This window comes from Hakea prostrata, chromosome 7, assembly GCF_041222555.1.
Source record: "Hakea prostrata isolate BN-2017 chromosome 7, UWA_Hpros_2, whole genome shotgun sequence".
Classification (NCBI taxonomy): Eukaryota; Viridiplantae; Streptophyta; class Magnoliopsida; order Proteales; family Proteaceae; genus Hakea; species Hakea prostrata.
The window spans coordinates 6,348,495-6,362,598 of record NC_142606.1 but is presented as its reverse complement, the minus strand read 5'-3'; the positions used below and the strand labels follow the sequence as shown (position 1 = coordinate 6,362,598).

Here is a 14,104-nt window from a genome sequence, read left to right as displayed (position 1 = left end):
ATTGGAAATTCGGATTTTTAAACCCTATTTATGTTTTATCTCATCCGTAAATGGATTTTTGGAGGCTAAAAAGAGGCGGAAACTTTGGAGAAAAGGAGAAACGAAAGAGAGGAGCGATTTCCATTCTTCCGAAGGTGTCTGTGATCCGAATCTTTGCAAAATCATTACGAAAGGTTAGTTTTCTTTAATGCTTCTCTTACTCACAATTTTGTGAGTATTTTCTCTCCTTTCCTTTTGAGGAATCTTGAAAGGGAAGGTTGTTAGGTATCTTGGTTGCTTTCCTTTATTGTATTAATGTCCCTTCCTAGTTTGTGGGAGTGATATCTTTTCTCTTCTATTGAGGGATCTGTGAAAGGGAATAATGATAGGTACCCTAGATGCTTATATTTTCTTATATTAATGTTTCCCTTGAGTTTGGGAGTAATGCTTTATCCTCTTGCAAAAGATTTTAGAATTTTGATTCTCTAGGTCACCCACGGGTGATTTATGAGAGTCAAATTTGGGGCATTTTGATTTTGGTCAAATTTAATAAAATTGAAGGTACCCGTAAGATCCTTTTGTTGTCAATTAGCTTTCCCCAAAATTTCGTTTCGTTTAGACTTCGAATTGGTGACGAATTAAAAACTATTCACTAGTGAGGTTGAGAACTACCCTTTTTAACCTAATTTTCAGATTTGGGTTTTTGTGGGAAGATTTTAGGATATCATTTGAAACCCAAATTGGCTCTAATTTGTGATAATTATTTCTTTTGCATGAATAGGTTAATATATCTTTAGTCACTAATTTGTGAGAAGGAATTATTGATCATTGGAGGAAGAATAAAGTAAAAGGTGAGGAATATACTTAACTTTATATTACATGTGTAATGATGTCAGTTACTTTTCATTATTGATATCTTGTATTGCTTTAGTATTATCTTGTGGTTATTTTATGTCTTTTGTTAAATATGAATTGCTATGATTTATGTTTATTATTACTTCTGATGTTGCTCCTTGCTTTGAAATCTATTATTGTTGTTATGAAATGGAATGTGATTGTATGAGAGGAGAAATATTATTATTTCTTCTACCTTGTATTTTCTACTAGGGTAATGGGTTCACTCATTGCTCTAGTGACATTATATGATTGTTTTTATTGTAGTTGGGAATGGGGAATGCTTTTTTGGCATTTCTGCCATAGGATACCAAAGGAGGCGGTATGGGACGCATTCCTATGGTGCCCTTGGCTCTTTCCCGATTACTAATTTACATATTTAGGGCATGTCTAGAAGTGTTTGGTTAGGTGACCTCATGAGTACTACTACCCTTTCGGCGGGGGTATTGAAGCCGGTTAACCCGTGATGTTAGTGGCTGGGTCCTCGTATGTCAAGCAGGGCCCACTATCATCATAGAGAGGTAGGGTTGCATATAATAGATAAGGGCTCATGGACACTCAAGACCGGTGAAATGACCGTGGGGCCGGGGGCGGGCCGCCGGGACGACCGAAGGAAGGACGCAAGAGGAACGAAACGCCGAAAAAGATTATGATGAAAGATCAAAATAACGAACGAAACGCGAACGACGGTACCAACGATACAGTTTTAAGAAAAGACACCGAAAAAAGGCCGCCACCATGACCCGTGAGAGGACATGGAGATCATCCTGTCCATTATATGTGGATGACCACTAGGTTAATGAATGGGGTCCAACAGATGCCTCCATTGAGGATTCCATTCATAGGTGGGAAGGTATTGAACCAACAGAGCACTAGGCGTGAGGGGAAATATCCGGACCATATGTAGTACGAGACCATATGACTTTGCATTGGGCCTAAGATTATCCTTGACACACGCCAGATCTTTATACCAATGGTGATGTGAGAGAGTGGTGACCTAATCCCCAACCATGGCTTGACAGGACTTTACACAACAACCGCGGAGAACCCAACGAGACGTGCATCAGAGCCGTGAGGGAAGAGTGATGAGACCGCCCAAAGAAGATTGGTGTATGACTTAATGCGTGTCTACCATAGAGACTTCATGATAGAGTTAGGAGCATAATCATTCACATATCATATCATTGTCCTTAATTACATTATCAATATTCATGTTGTATGTGTGGTGTGGAATCTTGTGAATAAATGCATGATATGATGTTGAGTTGACCTCACTGAGTTCTGTTGAACTCATTCCTTTTATATGTCTTTTTTTTCTTTTAGATTATGCTGCAGGTTATGAGGACTTCTTCCGAATGGAGGATGCGTTACCAACATATCTTCTTGAAGGAGTGATTGAAAAAGAAGTGGACGCACATGGAGCTTCATGCCAGTATCAAGACTATTCTTTTGGGTGGGATTCCATTAGAGAACTAGTCTAGTTTAGTTTTCCGCTGCGTTGAAAATTACTCTCTTTTCTTTTCAAAACTCTGATGTTATACCTTTTATTTTGAAGTAATGGATGACTGTAACCATTATTTCGATTTTGATAATTTATTACTTGAACTTGATTTATTCTTATCCATTTAATTATGCTATATCATGTTTTGTATGGATTTGTCACTGAACCTAGATCTTGTGGTGTATCACCCCCACGGGTATTCTGGTATGACCGGATCCGGCTGGGTGGGGTGTGACAACAAGTGCCTCTGTGCCGTAGGCTAGCCGAAAAGGTGTTTCTCCCGTAGGAGTTATGGCCATGGTGGGATATGACCAAAGGACGCTTGGTAGTTCTTCCACCCATTTAGCTCGACTTGTCTCCAGACGCTTCTTTATTCCATCCAAAAGTGTTTGATTGGTTATTTCAACTTGCCCATTGCTCTGTGGATATGCCACGGATGAAGTTCTATGCTCAATATGATATCTTTCACAAAAGTTTTTGAAGCCGGCTCCGATAAATTGCTTTCCGTTGTCGGTCACAAGGATCTTGGGAATTCCAAATCTGTAGATTATCAGGTTTGGCTTCCACCCACTTAGTGAAATAGTCAATTGCCACGACCAAATATTCTCTATTGTTGGCGGCCTTAGGGAGCTTTCCCACCAGATCCATTCCCCACATGGCGAAATGGATGGGACTGGAGACAGATGTAAGAGGGACAGCCGGAGTTTTCGGAATAGATGCATGAAGTTGACATTGTTTGCATTTCTTGACATAATCCACGGCATCTTTCTGAATAGTTGGCCAATAAAGTCCTTGACGTATTATTTTGTGGGCCAAAGCCCGACCTCCCATATGCGTTCCGCATATTCCTTCGTGTACTTCGGCCAAGGCATATTGAGCTTGAGAAGGGCCAACACATTTTAGAAGAGGCTGTGTGACCGATCTTTTATAAAGTTGTTCTTCAATAATGGTGAACTTCACTGCCTGATTTTTTACTGCCTTAGCCTCCTTGACGTCTTCCGGAAGGATATCATTCTTCAAATATGCTATAATGGGGTTCATCCAACTAGGCTCTTCTTCAATATCCATCGCCTCGGCCTCCCGAATTCTAGGAATTTCCAACTGTTCAATATAAATGGCTGAACCTAAGGTTGAATACTTGGATAAAGCCAACTTCGATAACTCATCTGCTACTTCATTTTCTTTTCTCGGAATTTGCTTTATTTCGAGATGATCGAAATAATGGCGACAATATCAATTTTGGCTAAGTAATTTGCCATTCTTGTTTCTTTTGCCTCGTACACGCCGCGAACTTGATTCACGATCAACTGAGAGTCACTTCGGACTTCCAATTCTCGGACTCTTAGGGCTCGGGCAAGTCTTAATCCTGCTAGAAGGGCTTCATACTCGGCCTCATTATTGGAGGCTTTGAAGTTGAATCTTAAAGCATAATGAATAGTGAAACCATCTGGGCTGATTAGCATTAGCCTTGCTCCACTCCCCGAAGAGTTGCTTGAGCCGTCAACGTATAAAATCCATAACTCCTGACCGGGTGAATCTACTACTCCCGAACTGGGCATGCTATTCTCAAGAACAAAATCGGCCAAAACTTGTCCTTTTATAGCTGGACGAGTTCTGTACTCGATTTGATATTCGCTTAACTCAATGGCCCATGTTACCATTCTTCCTGCTAAGTCAGGTTTCTGTAGTATCTTCTTCAACGGAAAGTTGGTCAAGACTACAATTGGATGAGCTTGGAAGTATGGTCTGAGTTACAGAGATGCGACTACAAGTGCTAAGGCTTGTTTATCCACATCCGGATATCGCGTCTCGGCATCTACTAGAACATGATTTATGAAATAAATAGGGTTTTGTGAAGTATCTTCTTTTACTAAAATCGCGCTTACCCGCCACTGGAGAAATGGCTAAATATGTGAATAGTTGCTCTCCCGTGGAAGGTCTGGCTAGGAGAGGTGGAGTCCCGAGCTTCTCCTTCAACTTCTCAAATGATTTTTGACATTCATCGGTCTATAAGGTATCCTTTGCCTTCCCGAGATCTTTAAGAGCCTTGAAGAAAGGCAAACATTTCTCACCCGATCTAGAAATGAATCTGTTTAAGGCAGCTACTCTTCCGGTTAGGCATTGAATATCCCTAACCGTCTTTGGTGACTCCATCTTGAGCAAGGCTTTGATTTTTTCCGGATTAGCCTCAATTCCTCGCTCAGATACCATAAATCCAAGGAATTTTCCAGAAGAAACTCCGAACGCACACTTCTCTGGATTTAGCCTCATCTGATATGTTCTTAAAGTATCAAAAACTTCTTCAAGATCTTTCAGATGATTTCTTCGGACAATACTCTTAATGAGCATATCATCCACGTATACTTCCATATTCTTCCTATTTGGTTGTTGAAGACTTTGTTTACCATTCTTTGATAAGTTGCCCCGGCGTTCTTCAACCCGAAAGGCATGACCTTGTAGAAGTAACTTTCTCGATCTGTCATGAAGGCCGTATCTCGCTCATCCTTGGGATTCATCATAATCTGATTGTATCCCGAGTAAGCGTCCATGAAGCTCAAAACTTCATGTCTCGTTGTGGCGTCAATCAAGAGGTCAATCCGGGGAAGTGGATAGCAATCCTTTGGGCACGCTTTATTCAAGTCTGTGTAATCCGTACACATTCTCCATTTGCTGTTGGCTTTCTTCACCATTACTACATTTGCCAACCAAGTTGGGCATTCTATTGGTTTTATGAAACCTGATTGCTCTAGCTTCTCCACTTCGGTTCTGATGGCGGCATGTTTCTCGAGCGAAAAATTCCTTCTTTTTTGGATCATTGGAATTGCATTGTCCCTGATCCATAAGCTGTGTTCTGCAACTCTTCGATCTATTCCGGGCATGTCTTCGGCCGACCATGCGAATACATCTAGGTTGTTCTGGAGAAACTCGGTCAGTTCTTCCTTGAATTCTGTAGGTTGTTCTGAACCGATCATAGTCCCTCTCTCGGGAAGATCCGGATGAAGTTGAATTCGCTCAAGCTTTTCAACAGGTTCGGCTCTCTGCATAGCTTCTTCATCCCGGTCATCCCGAATTTCGATACTCATTGTATTGCCCGATCTCTCGGACTTTCTCACTTTCTTAAGATAATTCACATAACATTGTCTTGAGAGTCGCTGATCGGAAGAGAACTCCCCGACTCCTACTGTTGTTGGAAACTTCAACTTCATGTGTTGGAGAAACCACTGCCCTTAAGGAGTTAAGAGTTGGCCTCCCGAGCAAGACATTGTAAGCTGAGAGGTCCCGAACCACCATGAAGGTTGCTTGGACGACTGCATCCCGAGGGGAGGTCCCGATCCTTAGATCCAATTGGATGGTCCCTTCGGATATGGCAGACGACCCGGCAAACCCATATAAGTGAGTCCCGCATGGAGTCATCATCTCGTCCTCAAACTTCAATTTCTTAAATGCTTCATAGGATAGTAGGTCGGCGGAAGATCTCGTGTCTACAAGAACGCGGTGAACTTCCCAATTCGCCAATTTCACTTTGATAACTATAGCAGCGTCGTGAGGAGAAGTGACGCCCTTAAGATCTTCGTCGGTGAAGGTTATTGGATCTGGGCATAGGTCATTTCTTCGTTTTCTCGGCAACTGCATTGATCCTACGAACCGCGCTTTTTGCTTCGCCTTTTTAACAGATTCTTCTGTCGGATTTCCCAAAACAATGTAAATGGGAGAAAATTCCCGAGTGTCGGGTATCTTCTCGGGATTCTTATCTGCCCTCTCGGGACTTTTGGATCTGAGTCTTTTTATTGATCTAAGTGGGGACTTCTCTCGATCTTGCCGCTTCTTTTGAAGATACTTTTCGAGATACCCTTCTTGAATGAGTTTCTCTATCTCAATCTTAAGATTTCTGCACTCATCCGTATGGTGGTCGTAGTCTTTGTGAAAACGACAATATTTTGTCATATTTCTATCTTCGGGTCTGGCTCTTAGCTTGCCCGGCCACTTCAAGTTCTCTTTGTCCCGAATCTATAATAGGATTTCTGACCTCTTAGTATTGAGAGGTGTAAAGTCCTCGTTGGCGAGTCTTTCTTTCCAACCTCCCTTTTTGTCATCTTTTGCCCGAGCATTTGAATTCTGGCCTTTTTCTCCATAATTCTTCTTTTCCTTCATGCCTCTCGTGGACTCTTCTCGGGCTTCGATAACTTCTGCCACTATTGCTTGTTTTTGGCATTTCTTAAGAAGTGCCCTATAAGTCTTTGGCTTATCTTGGAGTAATACCTCCAGCAAGCGTCGTTGGGTTATTCCACTCCATAGTGCATTGTATGCCACTGTGTCATCCAACTCTTCTACCTCGATAGCTACTTTATCGAATCTTAGAAGGTAGTCCCAAACGGACTCATTCGATTTCTGCCTAATGGCAAAAAGGCTATCTGCTGTCTTCTTACTCCCGATGCAACTTCGGAATCGAGCAATAAATTTTCTCCCGAGTTCTCGAAAGTTTCCAATGGATCTTGGTTGTAGGCTAGAAAACCACTTTATCGCTGGGCCTTTGAGAGATGCCGGGAAAGTTCGGCATAATAGCTCATCCTCCCGGCCAATGACAGCCATAACAGATTTGAAATAACTAATATGTTCTCGAGGATTTGACTTACCTTCGTAGGGAGTAAACGTCAGCATGATAAAGTTAGGTGGAAGAGGTGCTCTCATGACTTCTTCTGAGAAAGGTTCTCTGTCAACCACATCATAGTCGTCGTCAAGGTCCCGATCATCAAGCCTCCTTTCCATGGCATCTAATCTTCTCCCGAGACCATGCACCTCTCGACGTTCTTGCGGAGACCGAACACTTCCAAGATCAGAATATTGGGAAGTTGGTCCATGAGAAGATCCATACTGACTAACCGATCCTCTCGGGTCATCAGATCTGGAATGGCCTCTTCCATGGCTTTCGCCCTCTTGTTCCCGAGCTCCTTCATTTCGTTGCTCCCTCCTTGGTAAATCTTGAGTTTGTCTGAGCCTAGCCAAACTGTTGAACACACTTCCTCTCGTCCGATCTCCTCGGGGAAGTGGGTCTTTAATATGAACCCTTGAGATCTTTCTCCAACCCGTTCGGCTGGTCGTCTTGGTATTCTGGGATTTCTCCTTTCTTCGTTCACTGGGCATTGCCTATCCCGAGTTTGTCGGACGACTTCACGCCTTCATCCTTCTTGGGAATTTCTGGCTGGTCCGGGTGGTACCCCGACTTGATGTACTAAGCCACGAACCACTCCTTGGAGTTCCAACATTTGTTGTTGGACTTCTCTTTGCATATTCTGCAAATCGGCTACTGTTGCCGGAATAGGAGGTTGATTTGAACCTCCTTCTCCAAATGGAGTTGGAATAGTTAACGGGGGATTCTCGGAAATCCCTTCTTGAACTTCCTCTGTAATTGGAATTTGTCGATTTGGAAAAGGGAGAGTTTGTTCTTCAACACGTCCATTTTCTATCTCCCTTTCTCTCGCTCGAGTAAGAATTTGATGAGAACTTGTCACCTGAGGTGTGGTACGTCTCGTCATGACTTTTTGTGACGTTTCCCACAGACGGCGCCAATTTGTTGTGTCTAGAACTTCTTCGAGGGCCGGGTATCGAGATGACCGCCTTAAGAGCTCTTCAGCCAAGTTGGAATAGCTGATGTGCCTGCACTCACAAAGAAAACAAGAACGGTCCGACCAATGTGATTCATTATGGAGCAGCCAAGTATGAAATGCTGGGAGTTTATATGTAGAGGTCAAACAATCCTCCTCATGGCAACTGGAATTCCACTCATGGTGGTTTACATATTCTCAAATCCCATACTTATCACTCTTTCTGTTCTCATAACTACCAATTGATATCTATAGCAAGCTGAGTACCAGTTGGAGCAAAGAATATAAATGGAGCTGTTGCAGCACGTGGTTGAACTTCCAAGGATCGATTGGATTATTAAGTATTAAATGATTGGGTTATATCTACAACTATTGTCTTTCTTTCTAGTAAGATTCAAATGATTGGGTTATATGTGCTACCCATCAATCTAGAACATGTCTTTATGGTATTGTGAAGTTTATTTCCCCCCATTTTAGGTTTTCTATATAGGATAGTGGGAAGGTATTGTTTATGTGAATAAGTTGGTAGTTTGAATGACATGAAATTTTAAAAGTATGGTTTGCTTGGTTCATGAGGTGAAACAGCTAGCAGTGTCTGGTGAGATGACATGTTAATTTTTTTACCCCATGGTTGGTTGCTCAATTATGGGATAGTTTTTTTTTGGGTTCCAATACAAATGTACTTCACATGAAGAGTTGGTATGTACAGTGGTTATTCTAATTTACTAAAAATATGTGATGATATGAAGATTTGGTATGTGACCATGCGCTAACGTTTATGCAAAGTGGGTAAAATGGAATGATTCCATTTCATCAGACTGAGGAGGAAACGGAATGATTCCATTCTAAAGCTACTTGAAACGGAATGATTCCGTTCAAAAAGGAACCATTCCGTTTCATAAGACTGATCACAGTGTTGAAACAAAATGGTTTCGTTCATCAGACTGATCATAGTGTTGAAACGGACTGATCAAAAGGAACTATTCCGTTTCACTAGACTGATCACAGTGTTGAAACGGACTGATCAAAAGGAACCATTCCGTTTCACTAGACTGATCACAGTGTTGAAACGGACTGATCAAAAGGAACCATTCCGTTTCACTAGACTGATCACAGTGTTGAAACGGAATGGTTCCGTTCATCGATCGATCATAGTGTTGAAACGACTGATCAAAAGGAACCATTCCGTTTCACTAGACTGATCACAGTGTTGAAACGGACTGATCAAAAGGAACCATTCCGTTTCACTAGACTGATTACAGTGTTGAAACGGAATGGTTTCATTTAAAAAGGAACCATTTCGTTTCATCAGACTGATCACAGTGTTGAAACTGAATGGTTTCGTTCATCAGACTGATCACAGTGTTGAAATGGACTGATCAAAAGGAACCATTCTGTTTCACTAGACTGATCACAGTGTTGAAACAGAATGGTTCCATTCATCAGACTGATCACAGTGTTGAAACGGACTGATCAAAAGAAACCATTCCATTTCACTAGACTGATCACAGTGTTGAAACGGAATGGTTCCGTTCATTAGACTGATCATAGTGTTGAAACGGACTGATCAAAAGGAACCATTCCGTTTCACTAGACTGATCACAGTGTTGAAATGGAATGGTTCCGTTCATCAGACTGATCATAGTGTTGAAACGGACTGATCAAAAGGAACCATTCCATTTGAAACGGAACATAAGAGTTTAACTTTATTACCATTTGAAACTGATCACAGTTTTTTTTTTGGCGTTTTGGAAATGCCGTAGTAGACATAAGAGTTTAACTTTATTACCATCATTTTTAATAAATGCCATCATATGCTACTTATCCTGGTGTTTTTAATAAACGGCGTCATATGTTACCTATGCTAGTGTTTGAAAAACGCTGGAATAATTTTTTTAATTAAAAAAAAAATTGGTTCCAAAAAGCCAAATTCAATTTTACAAATGAAGATCCAATTCCATCAATCCAAATTCAATTTTACAAATGAAGTACACTATTTACCAGGAAAGCTCTACTTTATCCCTACTTTACAATTTTCATTTTTATACTTGCTCTCCAGTGAGCTTCTTCACCATAGATAATATCAACTCCATATCATCACTCCAACTTACTCCAAGTGAAGGCACTTTCTTTTCCCTCTCAACAAGACTCTGAGCACTCAAAACAAACCTGAGGGGAAAGAATCCGACGTTTTGTTATGCACTGAGAAGTAAATGTCATCGATCCAATATGCATAGTGCAATGGTACAAAAAAGTAAGGCCACTGAAGAAATGAGGCATAACTGCATTGGTTCATTTGTAGTCATGAATATCCATCCAATTTGCTGATATCAACATTTTACATTATAGTGAAAAAACCATCTTTTTTCCCATAGTACTGAAGAAAAACTCAATAAAACAATAAAATAATATAAAAACCAATAACATTACGTTTACCAGAATATGATGAATCTCAGATAACTCTGATATAAAATATTATATTACAAAAAACAAAACTTGTATGTGATATAATATTCAGAATAGACATCACAGATTTTCTAGAACTAGGTTTCACAACAGTTAAAGCCTCCAAACCCTGGAAAAAAAGTTAAAGGTAAACATCTAAGCTAAACCAAGGGAATGTCACTGCAGCATAGGTAAAACAAAAACTCTAGTAGGACTAGGAAGTCTCAAACCTGGGATCAGGCTTACGGGGGAGTCTTGAGAATTATGTGGAATACATAAGAGTGAAATAGACATCACAGCAATGAACAGAATCATATGGCTCACGGAACCAGAACTGGAGAATTTAGTCTCCCAAATCTGAGTCATAATATGTGTTAAAATGTTAATGTTTGTGCCCTACTAAACAGCTCTAACTTTTGGGCAAGGTGGACCAGAGCCAGGAGGCCGCATATTTGATCCTTTCTAACTTGTAATTGTCAGGGGTTCATGTTGTTTGTTGTCATGCCCCCCTTTGTTACCACATGTAAAGCTGCTTGTATATCGCCCAGCACTTGGAGGTGTTGTGTTGAAATACATTGCTAAGGCACAAGCTTTTAAGATTAGCAGTTGTAACTAGTTGGATTGGTTCAAAACTCTGGTCGAGTAACCCACTGGTGCAAGGAACAGTCTTCCAAATCTGGAACAAAATCCAACTTTTAGATCAGCTGATCTAGCCTTGGACAGAAAATAGAAATTTGCCAAGTCAGTTTCAGAAACTGAAATAATAGTAAACTTATAGCAGAAATAGAAGTTCAGTTGGGACCATGAAAGCTGCCTACAGTGAGTTATAACCATTAGACAAGTGAATCTGATCTAATGGATAGAATATGATTTGAGAGAGTCAGCAATTCTAGAAAGAAATGCTATTAAACAAAAACCTACTGGACTGAGAGAAGAGAGGGAAGAGAGCCAGAAACAGTTTGGAAAAAGGTCTGACTGTGACTGACCTGATAACCTGAGCCAATGACCTCCATACAAGCCAAAAAAGCAACCACCGTCTTGCCACACCCAACATCACCCTAATAAGGAATTTATTTCCATTTTGAAAAGAAAAAAAATTAGTGGCTCAAATGATTAACAATACATTATATTTCTAATAAACAACACCAACTCAATGCAACAAGCCTTGTCCCAATTAAATGGTGTTGGTGACATGGATTTTAGCCTTCCAATCAATTCTATTTGAGGTCATACAAGATACAAGGCCTAAGCTATGCATATCCTTTCTCATCACTTCCCTTAAGATTATTTTAGGTCTGCCCTTAGTTCTTCTAATTCCTTCAATCTGAATTAAATCGTTACTTCATACAGGACATCTAAGGCCTCTGTTGAACGTGATCATACCCCCTGAAACGACTTTCTTGTAGCTTATCATTTATCGAAGCTACTCCCTCACCAGCTCTAATATGATCATTCATTATCTTATTCTTCCTAGTTTTGTCAGTCATCCATCTTAGAATCTTTATTTCTGATACACTAAGTTTATCTATATGATGCTTCATAACAGTCCAACACTTTGCATCATACACATAGTTGGTTGTACGATGGTTCAATAGAATTTTCTTTTGAGCTTTAAAGGAATACGTCGATCACACAAGCCCCGGACAAACCTCTCCACTTTATCCATTCCATTTTAATTTTTTGGGAAACATCATCCTCTATATCACCTTTTTTATTTGTGGTTTAGCCAAGGTACCTAAAATGATCGTTCATGGGATCTCCTCATCAAGTTTCACCACCTTGTCATCCTCCCTACCATGACCAAAGGTCTGAATCCTTCCAACATAAACAATGAGATGCAGCATCTAATAAAATCCTCAGCAACTTATTCTCCTATCAAAAAGAGTGCTGAAGTTTTCTTTTTCTCCCGCTCCAACACATTGCTCCATAATAAATGCCCCTTCTCACCAAAATGAACATGGTCAAAAGAAAGAAACTTGTTGATTTCTGAATCCTCCAGTTGTATGCTAGATATAATGGAAAAATTGAGAATTTTTGTGACAAGAAGTCCTATGAAAACGCAAGTAACATCAGCCATTCAAAAACACAATAGTTTCAAGATTCAAATTGAAATAATTGCAAAAAAAATCTGAGATTGACAGGGGACAAGTCACTCAGGGATACTTGATTTGAATAACCAATAAAGGAGTATTTCACAGCTTTAGTCTTGATGGGAGATACTGATATTTTATATCCAAATCTCTGGGTAACTTTACCAGATTATTTTCTAGCTATTAACCAATTTTCCTGTAACTTTACCAGATTATTTTCTAGCTAAACCAATTTTCTGAGGCTGTATAGAACTAAAAGTAACATGCAGTCATGTGAATACCTGATGAATACATAGTTACGTAATCAGTGGAGATGGTTAATAGATAAACAAAATAATTAAAAATAAAAAAAAAAAAACTAAGGTTTTTCCACGTGGGGGCTCACTAGTATATCAAGATTCAAGAAATAATCAAGGTATGGTGGTAAGTATAAACTATTCATGCCTCAATTATTAATATAGGTTACTTGATTAGTTAAATCCTTTTTCTGTTTTTCTTTTCTTTTTTTCCTTCAGTTTTTTTTTTTCTAATTTTATTATTATTTTTTTTATTTTGGGGGGGGGGGGTTGTGAATGTGGAGAGAGGCAAGGGTTCATTTGAGGGGAAAATAGAAATAATGAAAACATAGGAAGAAATCAAATAAAATGTTGCAGAAAATGTACAACCTGCAGAAGCCGGTACATTGGGACCTGGCTGTTTGAGATCCCAAATAATTTCTGAAGCTGCATTTAACTGGCTAGGAGTAAGGGAATATGGAAGTGTTTTTAACAGTATCTTTGTGAGACTGGACCATTCTTCCACACGAAGAACATCTGATTCATTTCCCCGGTACTTAGCCAACAAACCATCTTTCTGTATCCGTGTACCAAGTGCATCAAGCATTTGAAAGAGTCTTCCCAACTGAAAACAAGAATTAATATGAAAGGTTACAAGAGATAAAAGTACATGAATCCGAAACATAAAATCGTAATTACATCAACTGTATAACACCATGAGGTTTAGCACAAACAGAGATACCACCAAAATCTCTAAAATATAATCAGTACATTCCCTATTGCCTCATTTCCATCATGAAATACTTTTTTTGGATGAATAAATAAATATATTAAAGAAAAGAACACAAGAGAACAAGGTCTTTAAGAAGAAGACCGAAAAGAAGAACTAAGACTCCAGGATAGGGTCCTAGGGAGGTTGCTGCCAAGGTGTGGCAGCACGGGAATGGGGTGGGGGTGCCTGCACAGAACAGGGGAGGGGCAGGGAGGGTCTTTTTCTTTTTCTTTTGGTTGGGGGGGGGGGGGGGGGGGAAGGTGAGAGAGGGGCTGGAGCTTGCTGGGATTGAAGGAAAAGGAAAGGGAATCAACTGCGATGGAGAGAGAGAGAGAGAGGGGAACTTGTGAAAATTTGCTGGAATTTTCTGAAAAAAAGATGCTAGACAAAGTTGCTGATCATTGAAGAAGAAAGCTTTACTTAAAATTTGCCATGGCCCCCTCACACAGGAACCACGGTTCTCAATTTCAATATTCTTGTTCAAATAATCAAACTTAAGAAACTCACAAAGGAAGAATAGGCTATTTATAGTCTACTAAAAGACT

General features: G+C 40.1%; 1 long non-coding RNA gene across 2 annotated transcripts; it reads right to left on the bottom strand.

The window, feature by feature from the left end:
* Positions 1-9,614: 9,614 nt before the first annotated feature.
* Positions 9,615-13,647, bottom strand: LOC149009294 (uncharacterized). Of its 2 annotated transcripts, none has more exons than XR_016174792.1 (3): positions 13,178-13,647; positions 11,409-11,480; positions 9,615-10,146 (listed from the first exon to the last, which is right to left on the bottom strand). It is a non-coding gene; the product is annotated as an uncharacterized LOC149009294 (long non-coding RNA). The 2 variants fall into 2 exon arrangements; XR_016174793.1 differs by lacking the exon at positions 9,615-10,146 and adding an exon at positions 10,155-11,098.
* Positions 13,648-14,104: the final 457 nt, after the last annotated feature.